General features: G+C 41.2%; 1 protein-coding gene and 1 pseudogene across 3 annotated transcripts in view; one reads left to right on the plus strand and one right to left on the minus strand.

The window, feature by feature from the left end:
* The window catches only part of MAP2K6 (mitogen-activated protein kinase kinase 6), a 157,618-nt gene that overhangs the window by 122,459 nt on the left and 11,845 nt on the right, over positions 1–23,314 (plus strand). The window lies entirely within an intron of this gene.
* LOC146353874 (kinetochore protein Nuf2-like) lies at positions 918–4,151 on the minus strand (annotated as a pseudogene).

A 23,314-nucleotide genomic window follows, 5' to 3' on the forward strand; every position in this document is an offset into this window, starting at 1 on the left:
TTGCAGTGACTCTGCAATAGCCTCATTGTTTGAAACTTCTGAGACACATCTCTACCTGTTGTCTCTTAGATGATCTGTGAGCAGGTCCATTATCGGGCTGCCCTTATTATGTTTGAACCCTAACTTGACACAGGTGGTGTGATGCTGTACAGGGGCAGTGAGCGGGAAGTATGTCTTCAGTAGCTGTACAGCCTCCTAATTTAGTGTACTATCCCTGTGAGTTTGTCTCTTCTCCCAGTGAGAAGAGGGAGGACTTCCCACAACAAGGCTCTTATTCAAGCACAGAAATGTCCTGTATTAGTAATCACATATTGAGCCTTAGCACTACATTTTGAAAATACCCTTCAATGGATAGAGAAGCACATACACGGAAACTTTGTAACCTGAAAATGATCAAGTGAACTGCATATATGCTTGAATTTTTATTAGGCAAAGCCCTTAACAATCCGTGTTTAATTCATGTTCGCTTCTGTTTAGTCCTTTTCTTAAATCCTATTTAGTGACACAAGCCGTTTTAACTTACTTTTGCCAGTTTTCACTAACTGAGAATTCTTCCTATTCATTAATAAACTGCAGGCATTGCAGAGTAATGAAGAATTATGAATGGAAATCTCTGGTCCTTGTGTATTACTACATTTTGGGGGCAGCTGCATTCATTCTTGTTTACTGTGGCACTATTTGTTTTGTTTATAACAAATACTTATAACCCACTTCTTGGCCCTTGAAAGGGCCCCCAAGGCAGTTTACATTTACACAAAACAACAATTAACTTTAGAGCAGAGGTTTTACAAAATCCTGGCAGCAGAGATTATAAAAACATTAGAAAGTCTCCCGCAAGCCTGCTGATACCTCCCTCTTGTGCATGGATGGTGCTATTTTGGCTTCTTACCCCTGACCAGAAATAGAGGGAATTATGATTATAAAAGAGGCCGAGTCAGGTTGTTATATTCCTGCCCCCAGTCGTTGTCGTCATCGTCATCGTCGTCATCATCATCATCATTATTTTTATTATGTCTAGTGAGCAGACATGGGGTAAAGCACAACTTAAGTCCTACTTGGTAGGACTTATTTTGGATTTTACCCATTGTCTTATTACTAAATAAACTATACCCCACACCAGTCACAAATCAGAATAAATTCTTAGACAACAGCAGTCCCTTCGTCACTTTCTCCTTCCTAACTGCCTTGGAATCTTCGCCAAGCTCCTGCACTGGGATATATTATAGGGATGCAAATTACTTAAATGGGGTAGAGAGGAGCGGTGCTTCCAGGCATAGAGCTCCTCCTATCACTAATAATCAAAAGGCATTGTGTGGCTATCCCATATTTTCTTCCTTAATTATTTTTTTCTAATAACAAAAAAGACAGAATAAGCCATCGGAAAACACAGGAGAGTTACAAGTGGAAGGTGACACTGTCTGGACTCTGCGTAAAATTCCATGAACGATGCGATTGCACACTAAAAGCCTTGCCTGGAAACACCTAGAGATATTGGATGGGGCAGATGTGTAGACTGATAAAAGTTTGTTCTGGTGAGGCTCCATTAATGAACACTGCCCCCGCTGCCCAAGGCTGTGTCCGAAATGTCACTCCTTTAGTGACTTCAGCCAAATATCTAATGTATTCCTTACAATGAACTAATCGTGATATTCGTGCTGCATCAGAAGGAAATATTTTAGCCTTAAAAATGCATCCGAATTGGGGGTGGGAAGCAGACACGTGCTGACTAAAGTAGGGATCACCTTCATAAAGTGTATGTTTACATTTGGGAAGTACACTATAGGTTTATTTTTCTGTACACAATGGTTTTGTGAACTTTACAGTGCAGGTGAAAGTGGGGATTTTTTGTTACCAATTCTTCAAATGTAAGAACCCTAGGGTTATTAGGAAGAGGGCTAAACGTAGATCTTGGCTTAAACATGGCTGATCTTCTTTGAAGAGGCATGCTGCCACCCTGAAATCTGGGAAAGAAATCTGATATATGTATTTTCCTGAACATAGATTGTATATCAGTCATAGAGGTAAAAGCGTTAAGTTTTGGCGTGGGTACAAATGTCAAGCCTTTCTGTAGAACTCTCATTTCACATTGGCTAAATCTCCTGTTGTTGTTGTTGTTGTTGTTCAGTCGTTCAGTCGTGTCCGACTCTTCGTGACCCCATGGACCATAGCACGCCAGGCCTTCCTGTCCTGCGCTCTCTCCCGGAGCGTGCTCAAGTTCATATTCATTGCATCCGTGATGCTATCTACTAAATCTCCTACTGGACACATATTCTATAGCTTTGGTGTTCTATAGTTAGGATCATTCACACTTGATGGCAGCCCATATGTAGGCAGCCCTGTCAGGTGTGATTCTGCTGCTGGGCTTGCCACTGGTTAATGCCCATGCAAAGGTGGCATCTGTTTGTTTTTATTGACCTCAGGCTAGGAACACATTGAACATATAAAACATTTCCAAAATGATTTTAAATATGGCCACCATACTAATGCGATACAGCATTGAATATATTGAATGCTATCATGTGCATCTGTTACTTTTCACATTTCATAATCTTAGCTTTGTTAAGAATATATAATTTGATTATTAACCTCTAAAAATACAATGAAAATGCACTCGGATATAGTAGGAATAATAGGCTTGATTGGAAGATCATTGTTAGTTCATAAAATATATTCTTCTAGATTATATCAATGAAAAAGAAACGTACACATAGAAACATCTATTAGGAAATAATAGAATCTCAACTCATATTGAAATTAAAAGTAAATGTGATAGTGAAAACCCATTATGGTTTGAGTATTTTTATATTAGAGCTTTTGGTACTACTAGATCTGTTCAATATTAAACAGGGGATGATTTTTTCCCCTCCTGTTCAAGACCAAACAAAAGTTACTTTTACTTTGTTTCCTGTAATAGAAAGATACTCTGAAAATGAGCATATAGAAACAGAAAATGAATGAAATAAGTAGCATAATTATGAAATTAAAACAGTGACTTTAGTAACTCAGCAGATGTTCTTCTAGACGTGCTGCTGTCTGCTATCCTTACCAGATTTTCATAGTATTTGTCTAATTGCACTGTTCAGTATCCTCACATATCAGTATTAAACTCTGATTTTAATTTTGATTTAGTAATAATACTGATTTCAGTTTCCTGTTTAACTGTAATCAGACTTCTTCTGTCAAAGCATTCTGGAATCCACTTTTGCTACTTTCTATTTGGTCTTTTAGTGTTTGGATCCCTGTCTGTATATCCAACCATCTATCTACGTTTGCTACTTGGGTTTGCATTTTATTTTGGTGCAACTACCTACAGCAGACATGATGGAAAGATTTCTATCAGGTCTGTACAAACAGAATATAAGAAGAGCCATGCTGGATCAGACCAAAGGCATATCTAGCCCAACATCCTGTTTCCACAGAGGCCAACCAGATGCTGATGGGAAGCCCACAAACAGGACATGGGCACAATAGTCACTTCTGGCTCGTGTTCCCCAGCAACTGGTATTGAGAGGCATACTACCTCTGATGCTGGAACCATTAATAGCATTCTCATCCTTGAATCATACTCAGTTACTTCTTGCTTGTCTCTGTTTACTTTCCTCCATTTCTCTTTCAGACATTGTTTGCAATTATCCATCTCCCCTGAAGGCTCACAGTCTTGGATTCTAGTTTCTCTTGCTCCTGCTCTAGATTATATATGGCCAGTTTTAGCTCATTCAGATTCTGTGACAGACACCCGCAATTTCCATTGTCTTGCAAAACACTCCTTTTCTGCTAATATCTTTGGTTGCAATTTTGCTCCAGCTCTTGAATATCTTGAGACAACTCATTGAACTCTACCTGTTGACCTGCAGGGATTTTATAAGCTTCAATGCTGCCTCCTGGATTGCTGCTTTACTTTATATGTGATTTATATGTAATAGGGGATTTATATGTGTTCTGGATTTCCAGGTAGACTCATTGTGCACATCACAGAAGAAAACAAAATAAAGAACGCCACAAAAAACAAGCTGTCCTCTTTGAATTTGGACTGATGACATCACCAACCTGGAATAAACTTGGATAAATTTCTCCATGTTAATAAATACATTCACTATGAGGAGGAAGCCTTTAAAAATCTGAGAATATGCTGTATCAGACGTCACTAGCATCCTGTAGGCTTGGTGATAAAAGCCTAAGATATTTTTCTTGCAAGGAGCATTGTATTTCCTGATTAATATTTCATCTGGGCCGGGACTGGGAGCACTTAGACAGATCTAAGCCGTAACATATGTTCTGGTAGCTTATACCCCATGTAGGGAATACAGGCAATCAAGTTTACAGTCATACACCTTCAGGTGGGAAGAAACCATCTCTGTGGTATTTAAAAATGACAAACAGATGTGTTTCTAGAGGAAGGCAGCTTTATAGTCCCCAGTGCTTTCTCATCTCATCACCTTGATTATCTTTTTACACAGACGAATCCCTCTTGTCTTCCTTCAAGAGAAGCTCCTTGGGTTTATTTAATTCCCCCTTTTCCCCTCTGGCCTTGACAAGTTTACCAGCAGTATGTACTGGCTGAATAGAGGCCTTTGGAAAGAGCAAGTTGAAAATGTCAAGACTTCAGTTCTGGAAGGGCTTGGGACCCCAGAAGTGATGGGATGCACATAGGACACCTGTGTACGTAAGGTCATCCATATCTATTTCAGTGGAGGAGGGCAGTTGCACATCTAGTCCTTGTGCATTGACAGTTGCCTTCCATTCAATCCAGTTTATGCATGCTGGTTCCCATGTGTGCTCTACAAGGAGGAATCTTAAGAACTTAAACAATATTCAATGGTTTGAAGTGGGTATGTTTATCATTTGACTCCAACTGCAGGTGCCAGTAATTCTTCATCGTAATTTTTATCTACAACTAGGATGAGTTCACACATACATGTTCGTGACTGAATGAGTGCAACTTCTGACATAAATATGTGCCAACAGCCATCACAGATGGGGCTTTCATGTCTCCTGGCATCGTCTCAAGCACAATATAGTTCAGTAGTAGCAGTAGCTAACAGGCATCAATTGATGTATGCTTTTATGTGCCAGTCAGTCCTAGAGTGAAGAGGATTCTGACTCTTCGGACACATTTGGATGATCAAATCCAGTCTTATTAACAGCACAATCCTATTACTGTCTACTCAGAAATGAGTCCCATTGAGTTCAGTGGGACGTACTCCCAGTAAATGGGTATAGAATTGAAGTGTCCAAGCCAGGATATGCACAGTGGTGTGTACTTGCATGCAACCCCTTTGTGTGGGTAGCAAAACAAGCCAGGAAGCTGGACTTAATCATATAGAAATGGTTAATAGCAGTAGCTATTACTACAGTGTTCACATCACTGCTGCTTGTTTGTTTTTAGCTGTAGAACATCCTTCCCAGCATTTGACATGGTCAGAAGAAAAGTAGATCACAACTAAGCTTAACATGTGGGACTCCCTGCAGTGAAAGCCATTCCACAGATGGATTTTACTGGAAGGCCTGATTCAGATGTCACGGCAAGCCACCAATGCTGGCTTAGTAAACCAGGATATGGATGAATGATGTGCACCCGCATGTAGTTTTTTCACACAAGTTGGCGAACAGGCCGTGAAGCTGGAAGTAATTATATCTGCAAACCAGGAACTATGCTTAAGAGCTTCCAGACAAGGCAGGAGTCATAAACCAGAATAAAGGAGAGTCCTAAAGGAAGAGCTACACTGGAAAACATTGGGAGAAGAATAGAAACCCACAAAAGATGCAAGAGTTATTGCTTGATGATTATTTGGAAACCAATAATCCCAATGCACCTTGAGCTAATATGCCTGCTTTTATTTAAGTACAGTAACAATCTGTGCATATATAATTTCTGCCAAGCCCAACACTGAATGTGTAGAAATTCTCTGTAGGGTTTTCCTCTTAAGGTTTTATGCTAATAATGACTTCCTCTTACAAAGATGTTTTACATCAAGAGTCACTGGAATCTCATTTTCTTTGATGTCAGTATCCCCACCCCCAGAGTTCATTATTAATTTCATAAATATTAAACTTGGAGGCAAATGCCCTTCAAAAAACAACAAAAAAAGACTCTAAATGAGAGTTTAGAGACAAAAATCATTGGTTTGTCTGGTGGAGGATAAATGTCCTTATGTTTTTTAGGTTAAGCATGGAAAACCAAGGTCTATCAACTAGTATTTATTTACCTATACGCTGTTCTTCATCAAAGGTTCAGACTATGGCCAGGTTCACACATAACACTAACCAATGGTTTATTTAACCCATGCGTTGTTGAATTCTGGATTGTTGTAATGTGCTAACCCAGTCTCGTTTAGAAACCATGTTTTCTTAACCACGAACAACCCAAAAAGATAACCCATGGTTTATTGGGTTGTGAACTTTGGGTTGTTTAAACGATGGGTTGTCGTTAACATGTGAACCCAGAACCATGCATTGTTCGTGGGTTGTTTCACTAGGCTACAGAGGCAGTGGGCAAGAGTGGTAAAAAAAGAAACCAGCCGTTCTACATGCCACTACTACAGTGCCACAAAGGAATCTGGAATATAGAGAGGGATCAGGCAAAGGAGGAGGGAAACAAACAACCCAGGGATTGAGTAAACCACGGTTAGTTCGGTCATCTGCCAGACAAACCCTGGGTAGCACAACAAACCATGGGCTAAGTAAATCATGGGTTAGTGTTATGTGCGAAACAAGTCTATGTATGATGGCAGCAGGCGCATGGGGAGCAGGGGAACTGGTTTTAAGAACAAAGATGCATGCTGGTGAGGAGTGCAGTACTTTCCTGCTGCCCTCTGCTTTTCCCCCTGTAGCTTTTCCCCACAATTGTTTTCTCCCAGATGGGCTTACTTATAGAGAGAGGATAAAGTGAAATTAGGGGACCAATTGTGCAGAAAGTAAGTGTTGGGTAGAGAGAATGTTTAGCACGTGCATACCCTGCCTGCATGCCTATTTTGTTCTTCAAACTGATTGGGGGCAGACCTAGTTTAAATATCATGTATCATTTTGAGCAGATCCCATAGGCTTTCCAGGGCTGCTTTACCCTAATAGACCTGCATTATATGCTTTCCAAAGTATTCTCTTAGCCATTCTGCCCTTGGTTGTAATAAAGCCTATGACAAAGGCTTAGATGTCTGGAAAATGGAGCTAAGCAGGTGTGGAAGGAAGCTAAAAAGTAGTGTAGGAAACAAATATTAGCATTGTGCTTCTTACAGAAATATTTCACTCTTGAAGACCTAACGGATCCAGTCTAATCTGAGTACGTGTAATAACGACCACTACTTTATTTTAAATTTTATGTTAGTCTCATGGCTAATCTCTTTTTAATTTAATTGCTGTAGTTAATGCATGGTTTCATTTGAATGTTGGCATCACAAAATGTCTATAATGTACATTTTGTGGAGTTTCCCCTATTGTGTCAGTCTGAGAGAAAAGGAGACTTCTGGGACTTTGTTGCAATTTGGTTAGGATATAGCACAATTTGGTGATGATATTTAAGAGCATACTGACTCTTGGCAGTAGGTCTTACTGCATATGGAAGACTTGGAAGGGAGACTGGAATTTGCTGTTATGCTGGCGTTTCTTAGTCTTTCCCAGGAAATACTGTTTCACTAAAGGCTGGTTGATGCAGCTAGAAAAGCAGACATCCTCTATACATGGTGGGCCACGGGAGCATGTGTCCATCATATCCTATATATACACAAGTTGGCCAAAATAGACATTACATTAAACTTGTATATAGCGGCAATGTGTGTGTGTTTTTTTACTTTAGTTGCAGTGGGCCTTAATCCAGACACTAATAGCCCCCCTCTACATCCCATGCTAAGGTCCTGATATGGATTGCAGGGCCCTGCACCTACTCTAGAGTAAAAATGAAAAAAGAAAGAAAGATGTAGCTGCAATTAACTGTGTTTTGGCCGTGTGTATTATGCAAGATGTGACACAAATAATATATTTCTCTGATTCCTACAGATTCCTTTTACCTCTAGAAAGGGGTGGAAGATTGCAGAATGAACATATTGTGCAAGTTGATGTATGTGTAGATACTTAGTTCCATGGCTGGTGCCGGTTTGGAACCTCTAACTTGTAATGGGGGCTCTGGTGCACTGTTTAACCAAGTATTCCAACCAGCTGAGTCCAAAGTTGGCATTAAGTGGTGAATCACTCAGCACAATAGATTCTAAATAGTGACCAGTATGGCACTATGGCCACAGCATCATCATGGGTTTGTGTGAATGCTTTCCATAAAAGGGGGAAAAGATTGCCACATTGATTTTGTGTATTGCTTTTGGAGTTTAGCTCAAGACAGCCTCTTCCAAATATGGATTTACATTATCACAGCAAGGTTCTGAATGTGTTTCGGGTTGAGCAGAAAAGATCTACTTCTTTGAAAGATTTTAGGTTCATTTTTGAGGCACGCCAAGGCCAAACATGAGGGTTCACAAATTTCTACAAGCATTCAGGAGCATCTCTCAACTTTAAATTCTCTGGAAATAGGCATGGAAATATCATACAACATCATGCATCAATTGGAGATTTCCAGTATTTCTGTGGCTTTGGCTAGGCCAGAGGTACCATGAATTCTGATTTTTTTCATGATATTTGTTACATTTGCTTTCATTTCTGGGTCTGGAGGGATATTAACTGAGTCCTGTTTGGAACTTGGCTGAAGGTTACTTTTTGGTTAACAACTAGGTTTCTTTTTGGTTAACAGTTACGGGAGCTTGAATTTCTTCCAATTTCCATTATTGTTGCTTCTTTCTTCTGCTTGCTGTTCCTGAAGGAGAAAGAGAGAAGCTAATCTGAATGGCCAGAAATCTGATACTTTTGGCCTAGCCCACCCTAATCTTTTTGGTGCTCGATATGCTTTTCCACAGATCTTGTATGATGTAGCACTTCGCTAAGATACTGGATCCAGATAAGATATTTGCTTCCTGAACACCCCCCCCCCCTTAATTCACCAAGGGCCAAACAACCAACAGTTACTATGAGGTTAACAAAGAAACAACCTGGAGCCTTCAGGCAAACGCCGAGTCCCATCCAATTTATAAATGTAGTTCTCCTCCATGCAATCTATGGGGAAACTCTCAAGGTCTTCTGTATTCCACTTGTAGAGAGATGATTGATGGGGAAACGAAGTGTTAATAGTACACTCGAGGCCCACAGCCAATGAATTGGCTGGTTATTTCAAATTAAGTATGTGAACTTTAGTCTTCCTCATCTCTGGATCTCTTGGCCAAGTGCAGCTCTTTGCCAATTCTCTCTCCATTTCCCTTTCACTTACAGACACATCTCCCTGGCCCTGTTTTCTTTCCCTTGTTCCTCAAACACTCCTAAAACTTTACTGTTTTAGCTCCCACCCCCGTTTCCTCTAGCCAGATACCTTCACAGGGCAGTGCCTTCCTCCTTTCCTGGGGTCCTGCTTCTTTCACCCCTCATTCCTTAGGCCAGATTTCCCCAGCCTGGGTAGTCCAACACTTCTGGAAAGTGCAGGTTAGAGAAAGCTGCATTAGACCCTTCTGCCTGCTCTTCTGTGGCGTTCGGGCAGCTCTGCTGATCTTTGTCAGGTTTTATCACCCCCTACAAAACCCCTTAATGCATATAAGCATTGATTTATTTCTTCCTCCCCTTCTTTTTTTTTAAAAAGATATCTAATAGCACTCTACTGTCCCTTCACAGACATCCCATAACACTCCTTCCCCCACTGTTCTTCAATCCTCAGTGTACAGGTCAGGCTAATGTGGAAACAACCACTTGCCACGTTTGCGTCTTTCTCTGCTCCTTTCATCTCATTTTGTGTGGCCAAGCATTGGGAGAGGATATAGCCATCTCAAATTGTCTTTATTTTGGATTGCCTGGGAAACTCTTGATGCTCAGTGCGGCCACACTGTTGCACTACTACCGTTTTTACACCATCATATTCATTCATTTTATTTCTATACTGCCCCGTAGTCAAACCTCCCTGGGTGGTTCACAAAAATTAAAAACCATTAAAATACATCACCCCCATTATATCAGGCAAGATATCTCCCTGAGAATTAGTCACGATACCAGTTTACATACAGGGTGTGTCCAGATGACCTGACTTTATCCCAACTCTACAGATAGTAGCTGTTGCTATTTTAATTTTTAAATATATATTTATTTCAACTCAAAATGGTGTGATTTTAAGCTGTAGCAACAACACTCAACACAACCTCTGTTTTCCAGTTGTCAAGGGATGGAGTGGTGGTTCCATTAAATCAGTGTATTTCTCAGTCCAAACATGAAATACACTGAGGCAGGGCCGTGTGTAAAACGACATGAAACAACAACAAGAATCAAAATTCTGCACCAGTGCCATCTGAAGTCTGTGTAGAAAACAGATGTGTTCTTCAATCCACCAAAATGAGGCAATTTGAACTCACAGGTATTTCACACAATTTTGCTTCTGTTAGGCTCAAGACATTCATCAGAGCCTGATGTCATCCAAATTCATGCTTGGTCCTGCTTCGGCTTCTGAGAGTCCACTGGGCATTGCCCACAGACTTTAAGTGTATCTGTGCTGTCATTACAACTAGAAACTTGCCTTTTGAATAGCCCAGGTCTCCACTTCAGTCACAGGCTCCCATTTGGGCCTGGCACTGGAAGAGGCAGGGAGTAGGGGGATGAGTGGGCCAGGCCCATCTGAGAGCATGCCTGCTGCAGCACAGCTGTTGCCACTCCCCCCCCTCGCCCCCGGGACAATTGGTACAGGCCAGTTGGCCCAGCGGAATGGGGTTTGGGGGCAGACCAGTCCCTTTGGTCTTCTGCCAGCCAGTAAATTAGAGCCTAATCTGGGCACAGGCCAGAGTTTCCCTTGCCTGGGGGACACCACCGGCAGTCGGTGGTCTGCCAGTGTTACTGAAGACCCTGGCCACGCCATGCTAAATCTGCTTGGAAGCTGTAATCATTGAAGTTTGTGGCCTGGTCTTCCGAACACCCTTGTGCTCATTCACATCCTTCCTCACCTCACTGTGTTCGCAGTAAAAGCTGAGCTCAGGATTCAGAATTCTGCTGCCAAAACTAAATTTCTTCTTAAAACAGAATATAAGGACATGCACACAGTCCTGGCATGAAGCTGAGTTGCAGTTTAAAGTCATTAGTAACTCTTGTTTATATGAATGGGTGCCGTGACTGTTGAGATTTGAATGGAATTCCACTATATCCTGAATGATCACTTACTAAACAGATGTGCCATTTGAAAAGATGTTTGGAAAACCGTTTTTTAAAAGCCTGTAATTTCACCTTAAAATAAAATATTTGAGTTATGATTAATTTAAAATTCTTCAGTCCATGTGTGATTTTGGTTACTCCAATCTCATTCACCTCCAGGCCCATCGGAGCCAGCGTTCTCCATAGCATGGAATGCAATTAGGTTACAGACCAATAGGAGCCTCTTGAGTGCTAGAATCAGTCTCTTTGAACATGGACAGTCTTTGCTTTGTGATCACACAGAAAATACATGTATCCAAGATTAGAGCCGGTTGCTGGAGTCGAAATGCATGTGTAACTGATCTTTTAACATGCACAGATGAGTTATGAGGATGGACGTTGACCTTCCCCTGACCCCAACACCATGGGTTTGATTTTTAATTAATTAAAAATACATCCTAATAGCCAAAGCTGTCTTTAACAGAAGCACATGAGACAGGATGAACAGGTCTTGACTTCCAAATTAATAAGTGAGTAATTTTAAGTACATAAAATGCTGTGTGGAGGATTAAATGGTACCAAAAAGGGTTGGGGTGGGGGGAACCCTTTTGTCTATCCTGTCTTCAGTTTCCAATATGGATGCACGTATTCCCAGGGCATCCCCAAAGCAGACTTCCCTAACCCGGACTTCAGCCCCAGCCAGCATGACCAGTGGTAAAGACTACTGGGAATTGTAGTCCAAAACATCTGAAGGGCACTGTATTGGGGAAGGCTGGTCCAAAAGTTCAAGATGCCAAAAATTTGCTGAAATGAAACAGGTCTGGTTGGGAGAGTGGGAATCTCATGCATGCTGCTTTGAGCAACCCAGAAGAAAGGTCGCATATAGGTAAGAACCAGTGAGGTGTACGTTAGAGTATTGGACTGTGGAGGCCCGGGTTCAAGCTCCCACTTGGCCATGAAGCTCACTGGGTGACGTAGGGCCAGTCACTGACTCAGCCTAACCTACCTCGTAGGGGTGTTATGAGGATAAAACGGAGAGGAGGAGGATCAGGCATGCTGCCTTAGGCTCCTTGGATAAAAGGCAGGATATAAATGTTAACAAATAAAATACACAAGAAATCACAAGAGCCACCCTGGGTTGCGGTAATTGCATTCATTGGATGCACAAATTTCTATCTAACATGCTAATTTAAAGGTTCAAAGAGAGGAGGAATAAAATCAGGCCACAGCAAAGGACAGGATATGAGGGAATGGATGATTGTTTCAGTGTGAGAGCAGCTCACTTCCTGGGTCTGTCTGACCAGGGTAGCACTACAAAAGGTAGCAGTATACATTATAGGAAATGCTGGGCTGCTCTCCCCACAAAAAAGCATTGTCAAGACTCCTCTGATTCTGCACCTGTAGGAAAACGCAATCTATGTCCTGATAGTATCACACTGCGAGATTCCCCAACCCAGGTCTGCATCATTGGGCCGGTTCAGATGATACTTGCAAGGTCTGATCCTATTCATGGAGCCAGTGTGCAATCCACACACTGCCTGTCTGTGTGTGTAGGCCAAAACTGCACAGTTGATTACAGGGTTTTTATCCAGGAACTGCCTGTGCAGTTTTGGTCCCCCTGCATAAGCCTCATTCGGGCAGGCTGCCCTGCATAGATGACTGGAGCTGGCAGAGGTTGGGTTGGCATGCCGGCTCCACAGGTTCAGTCAAACCAGCGCTTTGGCTTCTGCTGGTGGAATTAAGGAAATGAGACCAGGACATCAAGATATATTTCTCTACAGGGGTGGGGAAACAATTTTGGCCAAAGGGCCAAATTCATTTTTGGAGAAGTTCTAGGGGGCTGTATTCCTGTGGTGGGTGGGGCAAAAAGCAAAGGGGTGAGGCCAAAGGAAAAAGGAAGTGAGGTGGGTGGCTACCAGGAGGAGGCCTTTTTTGCTGTTCCCCCCCGTCCCCCCCGGCTGAGGAATGAGCTCCCGAGAGAGGTTCCCCTGGCGCCTGCATTGTACTCTTTTAGGTGCCAGGTGAAGACCTTTTTATTTTCCCAGCATTTTCGCACTCTTAGCTCTGGTTTTTTAAATCTGTATTTTAAATCTCTGCATTGCTTCTAGGTTTTATTTGGGTTGCACTGTTATATTGTAATTTTAAGCTTCATATTTTATATTGTTTTATGCTGCACCTTGTGGTTTTAATTTTTGTGAACTGCCCAGAGAGCTTCAGCTATTGGGTGGTATAGAAATGAAATGAGAAGAAGAAAAAATGAATTAATGAATGAATGGGGCAGGGTTAAAATACTGTAGCTTAAAGCTCTTACTGCCAGGGACTAAGCCTTAGGAGAATGGGGAAAAGCCCCCCCACAAGCTGGGGAAGCCACCCAGCCATCAATGGGTGGGGAAAAAGGGGGCATTGCCATTTGGGGAATCCAGGATGGTAAGATTGGAACTTCAGGAGAGGTTTACTACCCTAGGGGAGAACTCAACACAGGACTGTAATTTTCATTGGCAATATGTCTTTTTATCAAATGTCTCTCCTAAAGAAGCTGTGCCAATTTGAGATGAATTAATAGGAAATATTCTTTTCAGCTTCTTTTTACAAAAATGGAGTTTAAGGGGCATTGGGAAAATATTATTTCACGTCTTAGCCTAATTTAGGGGTTCCACTTGGGGTCAAATTTTGCCTTTACAGACCATGAGGAGGTGGTTCCTTGTCTGTTGATGTTTGTTTGTTTATTACATTACTAATCTGTCAAATAACTAATAGGTTTTCACCCACATCCCCCCCCCCACATGTCCCTATAGATTAAAGTTTGCATTAACAGCTGGAACTTACTTTGTTTCTGAGATGAGCTGCATCAGAGCCCCAGATCTATGATGAGCTCCAGAGAAAGTTCTGCACCTCCTGGGTCACTTCTGGCACTCTCCAGGCTATTGGGATTGTCACCAGAACCCTTTCACAGCCCTAATAAAGTCACAGGAAGTGGGGAAAAGTTGGCTGGACTAAGTATAATTAGTCCCTAATCTGTTTCATATCAGGCCAGTGAAAGGAGCACAGATCAACTATTAGGAGGGTGTGTGAATGCGTGCACTCATGGTCACACCCCACGTTATTCAGAGCTCTCTTACAGAACTGATCCAGTAATGGAAATGAATTTGTCAACATTGTGAATTTGTGCAAGGTCAAAATTTTATTTTGGTGCAGCAGTTTTGTCCACCTCCCGATTGGAGTAGAAACTTGCATAAGCCATTCTTATTGGATCAGGGCATTTGCAACTTAAAAGCTTGTGATTGAACCCTTTCCCAAACGAATCCCCTCCCTGTTTCATTATCACATTCAGTTGGCAACATTCAAAAATCTGTTCAAGGGAAATAGGAAACTTTTCTTTTTCCTAAGAGAAAATTTCAACTGTAATTTGATTGCTGGAAGGGTTTTACCAAAAATCTCCAAACAATTCACTAATGACTGAGGGACACAATTTTAACATGTCTCATTATTTTGCCATTGGAGCCTGATATCAGAAGTGCTCCCTGCTAATCTACACAGCAGTTAGGATCAGTGAGGCATCCTAATAGGAAGTGTTACATGGCATCCATCCCTACTAGAATTGCTACCTATTTATTGATCTACGTCTCTCCATCTCTCAGCCCTGGAGGCTTGGTATCCACACATACTTGGAGGCTAGCATTATACTGTTAGTTCAGCATGGGGCAGGTTGTGTGTGTGTGTGTGTGTGTGGCAGAATGAAACCTAAAACACATCCAAGGCAGATGGTTTGATTAATGGTGTTCTCAGGCAGAAATGTGTTTCTTGTAGATTAGCTTGTAAATTTCATGATCCTGATCTGCTCTTTATTTGAGGTGAATGCAGAACTTCCAGTTATGATTAGAAAGTGTGTGTGTGTGTGGGGGGGGAGGCAGGCATCAGTAATCAGTCAGAGATTCTCTTATATAAGAGGACCATCCAACGCACACAAGAAGCTTTGTGTGAAATAACATTGTCAATAGACAAATGGTCTTTGTTTCCGCAAAAAAGAAAATCCTAATTAAATTGCTAAGTATTAAATATGTCTAGTTAGTAATGTTGTGCATCTTTTTAAAAACCATTTCCATAAAATACTTTACCACCTAAATACGATGTGTACTTTTAGGAACAACTTCTCTTTAGAAGATTCTTTCCTAAAGCATTTCAGATAATGATTACTTCACGTTTTATCACACTGATTCCTCTGCTAAGAGTGTGAGATGAAGGCCAAGATACCCTGATGAAGATCAGATGGAAAATCTGGATGGCTTCAATTGGAGTGACCTAATCCAAGTGTCTGGGATTCCATGGATCTCTCTTTCATGCACGCACACACACATATTCACACTCATGCATGTATCACATCTATTGTAAATTATACAATTCCATATTTTTGGGCTGTGTGTTTTCCCCCTAGTCATTTGTATATGATGTTAGAGATATGGATTTGCAGCATTAGTCAGTTGGTCTTTATTAAAAGCCTAGATGATCTGACTGACAGATAATATGGCTAAAGATTGAAATTAGATCAATTTTACTCTTATATTCTAGCTAACAGCTGAATTGCTAGCCCTGCTTTTCAGCTCCTGTTGATCTTGGTTTAGCCTAAAACAATGAGGACAAAGTACAAATGTAATTTCCAGAGCTGGAATCATCACCACATCACTACTGATGGGATTTGTAGGGCACATTTTGGCAGCCCCCTCCCCTCCCCTTGGGAGCCCATGGTAAGGGGTTGTGTGAATTACCCCAAAGTACATCACTGATTAATACTGTTGAACCATAGAGAAAGCTACATGGCATCTAACCTGCTTGGACACAAGTTGTAACAGCACATAAAAATTAAAAGTAAGTATAAACACTAGCCAGTTATAAGGTTCCTCTTTACTGTAAGGCAATACCCAGTCACATAATAGTAGAATTTGGTAGGTGTCTCTAAAACAAAATTTAAAAGAAAACAAAAAAGTTGTTGGGGAAGGATTGGGCTCCAGCTTTTAACTACGCCCCTCCCGGATAGATATATGTGCTTCAGTAATTTGAAATCAATAAGATTTAAACATGTTTAACTTCAGTTGGATGATGCCCATTGATTTTTTTAAAGGCTGGTGTCAAAAAATATGGCTTCCCATTGGAGCATCTGACTGGCCACTGTGCAAAGAGAATGGTGGACTAGATAGGGCTTTGGTCTGATCCAGCATGGTTTGCTGCCTTATGTTCCAACTGAAATTTTAAGTTACTAGTCCCTAAGGCCCCCCCCTCAATATAATTAAATTTCACTTACAGTGCAATCCTATGCACACCTGCTCCGGGGTAAGTCCCATTGAGTTCAGTACTCCCAGATAAGTGTGTATAGGATTGTCGCCTTGGGGTCTTACAGTTCATTACAGAAACTCTCTTTTTCTAATCAATTTCTGTCACAAGGGCTCAGAAGGTTCAGATTTAGAAGCAAATCTCAGTTTGTTTTGGCTCTGACATAATGGCTTTCACCCTCAGATATTTTCTTATAAACACAGTTGCATGTGTTGTTAACAATGCAATGTGACTATCATTCTCTCCATGAGTGGATTCTGGAATGTTACTGTTTTTGTCTTATGTGATTGGAAGCAATTATGTATGAAGCAGTATTTTGCTAACGTGGGCTGCATACTTATTTACCTTTATGAATAGACAGACAAGTCTGAATTAATTATAAACAAAACAAGACATTTCATTATACAAACTTCAGAAATCTTGCAGTGGAAATTACTTTATCCCACTCCTTTCCGTTGTATATTCTGCTATTAACCTAAACTTTTTATTGTGAAAGAAACTTTTATTTAAAAATTAATACTCAAAAGTAAGAAGTGTTTCCCTACTAGACTAATTGGTGTACAGTTTTACTCACTCTGAGGTGCCTTCCTTTGCTTTGAAAGTGCCTCCTGTGTCAGTGTGGGATGTAAGTATAGGATCTGAACAAGCACATGACTCATTTGGGTATTTCCAAGGGGGATTGGGGTTTAGCTTTTTAAACAGCAGCTCACCATCATGCCATATGACAAACCGCTTTTGAATATGAAAGAACTTCCTTAAGCAGATCGTGATATGGCAATGGGATCTGCTTTTCAGAGGCATGCCCAAGTCCTTGGCTGTGCCTAAAGTAACTCTTGGATCCCAGATGAAGCTACTAATTGCCGATTCTTCCTCAAATGGTACATGTTTACAAACAGGGCTCCCTGTCAGTGCAGCCTACCGGAAACCTTACATTGGATGAAGGTCACCATCGTGTGTAAAACAGACTTCTGAAAACATCTGTGGTTCTTTGATATATTTTTATCTGTTCTCTTGTTGTTGTTGTTTGCTGAACATATAAGCAGCAGCATAAAAATTTAAGAAAATTTCAAAGCAGCAGACTAAAATCACACACTAAGAGTGCACTCCTGTACATATCTACTCAGAAGTAAGTTCAATTGAGTTCAGTGGGACTCATTCCGAATTACGTGTGTACAGGATTGCAGTCTAAATGACTGTTGAAAGAGGAAGACTATGAAGGTGTATGGTGGATTGCTCAGAACAGGGCATTCTAGAACTTCGGCACACCACCGAGAAGGCCCTGTGTCTTACACTTAACCTGCCCAACTTCACATGTTGACAGGATGATGAACAGGACTTCTGAACTAGATCTTAATTGTTGGGCACATTCACATGGGAGCAGGCCTGCTTGTTGTTACTGAATATGTGTGTAAAGGTTTAATATCAGTATTTTTGTTTTCCCATCTAGTCCTCCAGATGGTTAATGAAGAAGTACATAAACCTTTTGAGACATCAGCAAATTCCTGAATTAATGTGTTATCATAAAAGTCTTCTGTGACAATCTTCTAGATAAAATATGACTTCACTGCAATACAATGCGGTGTTTTATAACTGAGTTAACATAATGCCAGTTATGCCTAATAGTGTGCTTATAATCCCAGAATTTAAAATTAAGGTCCAATCCAGATCCTTCTGGATGTGCACCAGTGCTTGTGTGCAGCTTTCCATGTGTGCAGGAAAGGGGCCAGTGGGGACCCCCCACTTTAATTTCAAGGATTATAATAGGAAACCACAAACCAAGCATTTGACTGAGCTTTACTTAAGGGTTTGGGCTTTTTTTTTACACACCATAATTTTTGGATGGTAAATCTGAAATGTCAGGGTTTTAATAAAAAGTACATTGGAAACTACATGTGAGGACAGACTATAAGTTTATCAATTCGCTAGAAACCCAAAACCTCGATTTAAGATAACAAGCAACTGAGAGTAGAAAGCGTGGTAATAGCTGGAAGTAGTTAGACAAGCACAATGGTCAGCCATTTTCTAGTATAAACTTGTTTTGTTGTGGTGCCTATGAAGTTCTACCATGCTGTCCAGCAGCGAACTAAGTGGGGCTCAAGCTGATGGTAGGATGGGAGGCATTGCAGCTCGATGGAATATCTCCAGGGCTTGCTTCTCATGAGTCCAGACTAAGAATATAACACTCCCAGGTTCCATGGGGTTTTCTTGGCAAGAATACTGGAGTGGGTTCCCATTTCCTTCTCCAGTGGACCACATTTCGTCAGAACTCTCCTCCTTGACCTGTCCGTCTTGGGTGGCCCTGCACGGCATAGCTTATGGCTTCACTGAGTTACGCAAGAGAGCACAAGAGGCAACTCTACGCATGGACATCACCAGATGGTCAATATCGAAACCAGATTGATTATGTACTTTGCAGCCAAAGATGGAGAAGCTCCATACAGTCAGTAAAAACAAGACCTGGAGCTGACTGTGGCTCAGATCATGAGCTGCTGCTTGCACAATTTCAGCTTAAATTGAAGAACGTAGGGAAAACCACTAAACCATTCAGGTATGACCTAAATCATATCCCTTATGAATATACAGTGGAGGTGACAAATAGATTTCAGGGATTAGACCTGATAGAGTGCCTGAGGAACTATGGACAGAAGTCTGTAACATTGTTCAGGAGGCAGCAACTCAATCCATCCCAAAGAAAAAGAAATGCAAGAAAGCAAAGTGGCTGTCTGAGGACGCTTTACAAGTAGCTGAGGAAAGAGGGGAAGTGAAAAGCAAGGGAGAAAGGAGAAGATATACCCAACTGAATGCAGAGTTCTAGAGAATAGCAAGGAGAGACAAGAAGGCCTTCTTAAATGAACAATGCAAAGAAATCGAGGACAACAATAGAATGGGAAAGACTAGAGATCTCTTCAAGAAAATCAGAGATCTCAAGGGAAAGTTTTGTGCAAAGAAGGGCATGATAAAGGACAAAGAAGACAGGGACCTAACAGAAGCAGATGAGATTAAGAAGAGGTGGAAAGAATACACAGAAGAACTATACAGGAAAGTTCTTAATGTCCCTGATAGCCATGATAGTGCGGTCACTGACCTTGAGCCGGACATCCTCGAGAGTGAAGTCAAGTGGGCCTTAGGAAGCATTACTAACAACAAAGCTAGCAGAGATGACAGTATTCCAGCTGAGCTATTTAAGATCCTAAAAGATGATGCTGTTAAAGTGCTGCACTCAATATGCCAACACATTTGGAACACTCAACAATAGCCACAAGACTTTAAAAAGTTCAGTTTACATTCCAATTCCAAAGAAGGGCAACGCCAAAGAGTGTTCAAACTACCGTACAATTGCACTCATTTCACATGCCAGCAAGGTGATGCTCAAAATCCTACAAGCTAGGCTTCAGCAGTATGTGAACCAAGAACTACTGGAAATACAAGCGGGGTTTCAAAGAGGCAGAGGAACTACAGATCAAATCGCCAACATTTGCTGGATCATGGAGAAAGCAAGAGAATTCCAGAAAAACGTCTATTTCTGCTTCATTGACTACGCTAAAGCCTTTGATTGTGTGGATCACAACAAACTGTGGCAAATTCTTAAAGAGATGGGAGTACCAGACCACCTTACTTGTCTCCTGTGAAACCTGTACGAGGGTCAAGAAGCAACAGTAAGAACCGGACATGGAACAACCGATTGGTCCAAAATTGGGAAAGGAGTATGACAAGGCTGCATATTGTCGCCCTGCTTATTTAATTTATATGCAGAGTACATCATGAGAAACACCAGGTTGGATGAATCACAGGTCGGAATTAAGATTGCTGGGAGAATTATCAACAACTCAGATACGCAGACGATACCACAGTAAAGGGCAGAAAGTGAAGAGGATCTAAAGAGCCTCTTGTTGAGGGTGAAAGTGGAGAGTGCAAAAGCTGGTTTGAAACTCAACATTAACAAAACTAAGATCATGGCATCTGGCCCCGTCACTTCCTGGCATATAGAAAGGGAAGAAATGGAAGCAGTGACAGATTTTATTTTCTTGGGCTCCAAGTTCACCTCAGACACTGACTGTAGCCATGAAATTAAAAGACGCTTGCTCCTTGGGAGGAAAGCTATGGCAAACCTAGACAGCATAGTAAGAAGCAGTGACATCACCTTGCTGACAAAGGTTTGTATAATCAAGGCTATGGTTTTCCCAGTAGCAACGTATGGCTGTGAGAGCTGGACTATACAGAAGGCTGAGCGCCGAAGAATTGATGCTTTCGAACTGTGGTGCTGGAGAAGACTCTTACGAGTCCCCTGGACTGCAAGGAGGTCAGATCAGTCAATCCTAAAGGAAATCAACCCTGAGTGCTCATTGGAAGGACAGATACTGAATCTGAAGCTCAAATATTTTGGCCACCTAATGCGAAGAGAAAACTCCCTGGAAAAGACCCTGATGCTGGGAAAGACTGAAGGCAAAAGGAGAAGGGGGCGGCAGAGGATGAGATGGCTAGATAGCATCACCGATGCAATGAATATGAACTTGAGCATGCTCCGGGAGAGAGCGGAGGACAGGAAGGCCTGGCGTGCTATGGTCCATGGGGTCACGAAGAGTCGGACACGACTTAACGACTGAACAGCAATATCCCAGGATACAAGAGGGGGACTTCGAAGTCGTTTCTGAGAGAACTTTTTTTTTGCAGCAACTGTTCTAAGTTCAATATAAGGTAGTTTAATATAAGTTAATAGGATGAGGAAGATGAACCTTGCAGTTTTAATAGAGCAAACCAGTGCTTTATTCACTGGTGAGGGCGAAAGTGACACATTGTAGGTTAAGAGGAGATACTTAAATCTACACCTCTGCTGATAACTTCTAATGTTGACAAGGTGTGTTTGTGACTAACCTCCACACCCACCCATACATATTAAAGGGGCATGAAAGTGCCCCTTTAGTTAAGGTAAGTCTCGCTTGCTCACACGCACACACACACACACAAAAGGTTCCACCAATATAAGCCTCAACATTCTACTGCGTATAAACATGACACCTGTATAGCTAATAAAATGAGTCTTGGCATCCATAATCTACCTGCTGAAGTCTAGAATTATGCAAAATTTCAAACTGATTTGATACAAATTGCCACAGGTACAGCAAGTTAAAAAGTGCTGAGAATTGACACATTTGTACATTTTCCTCAAGCTGTGGCTTGGCACAACATATATTTCTTTCAAATTCTGGGGAAAACTACTTAATTCAGGCTTGTTGAGAGACATGCCTTTCATTGTTTTGGTGAAATTCTGAGCAATAGTTTTTCTGCATCATGAAAGCCTATGGCAGGGGATTCCCAACACTGAGGGGATCACTCTCACTGGTCAAAAGAGGAAGGAAAAAGAAAATGCTATGCTGGAATCCTGTTCAGGCTTACTCTGAAGTAAGCCATTCTGACGGGGACAGTTTACACAGAGTGGGATGCCATTACTTTTCCACCACGCATCACATTCAGAAAATCACCCAATCTGCGTAAATTGTTAGTTCAAGCTGCAGTTAAACAAGATATTTGCAACTCAGGATCATACCATTGTAAATCAACGCATTGCGTTACCTGCAGTTACCTCCAAGAAACCACTTATTTCAGGAGCACAGTTACTAACAAAACATATTGCATTAGACTGTCGTTAACATGCACTTCTACTTGTGTGGTTTACTTAACTGAATGTAAAAAAAAAAGAGAGGATGTCATATGAAATATGTAAAGAAAGCTACAGTGGACCTAAAAACAAGATTCCGTAACCAAAAATCTGCAATCCTTACCAAAAAAACTGGAGCAGCCTGTTGCAGGACATTTCAACTCTCCCGCACATAGTCTCTCAGATTTACAGTTGGTTCCAGTAGAACAAACAAAAGACCCTGATACGCTTGACAAAAGGGAAAATTTCTGGATTGATAGACTCAGAACGCTTAGTCCAAATGGCCTTAATCTGGAGAACAATTCATAAGCATTATACCAATCATACCTCTGTTTTTTCTCCTAAGGAAGTTTCATCTCCAAGGCATTCCAAACTGCCACTCCTGATACACATTTAACAACACAGCTACTGATCAGGGTGGAAGCCGAAATGTGTAGTTTAAAATATATTTTATAATATTCTGTTAGTCTTTATATCTTTCCTATACACACATATACATACATGTTTGTATACACACACACACACACGAGGCGTCTTTGTTGTGTGTAGTGCATGTAATCATGATAAGGATAGTGTAGGAATTTTGCACTGAACAATTACTCCATTTCCAGACTGGACCTATATACAGCAAAAACTAAACTAGTTGGGAATAGTTCCCCATTTATTCCATCTTGCATGAAACACCTGATGCAAGGATTAAGTGCTAAAATGTTTGATTAATCAAGATGACAAATTGATATTAAATGTTATTGAAGTTTTCATTTGGGGCCAAGCAGGGAACCATCCAAAAGTGTTGTAAGTTGAGCCTCGCACAGTACTGTTCGGCAAAGTTTTTGGCAGCCCCAATGGAAATTTCAGAAGCAGATGTTAATATTTTGAGATGTATGAGTTTGCAACAGCTACTTCATTTTCCAAGCAGGAGAGAAGATTGTGGTTTTATACTGAGTTTAGGGCTTTAAAAAAATTGTTAGATGTTTGGGGAAATTAGAAGGAAATGGCCAAGTTATGCACACCACAGTTTCCTGTAGATGCTACCCATTTGGTTAGCTCATGTGGTCTGTCTCTCAAATTGATCTTCTAAAGCAAAGATAAGGTGTATGAGAGTTTGTTTATAGCTTGGGAGCAAGACCATGGTCATCATCT

The sequence above is a fragment of the Heloderma suspectum genome, chromosome 2, assembly GCF_057233095.1.
Source record: "Heloderma suspectum isolate Gila_16-S chromosome 2, 16-S_ref, whole genome shotgun sequence".
Lineage (NCBI taxonomy): Eukaryota > Metazoa > Chordata > Lepidosauria > Squamata > Helodermatidae > Heloderma > Heloderma suspectum.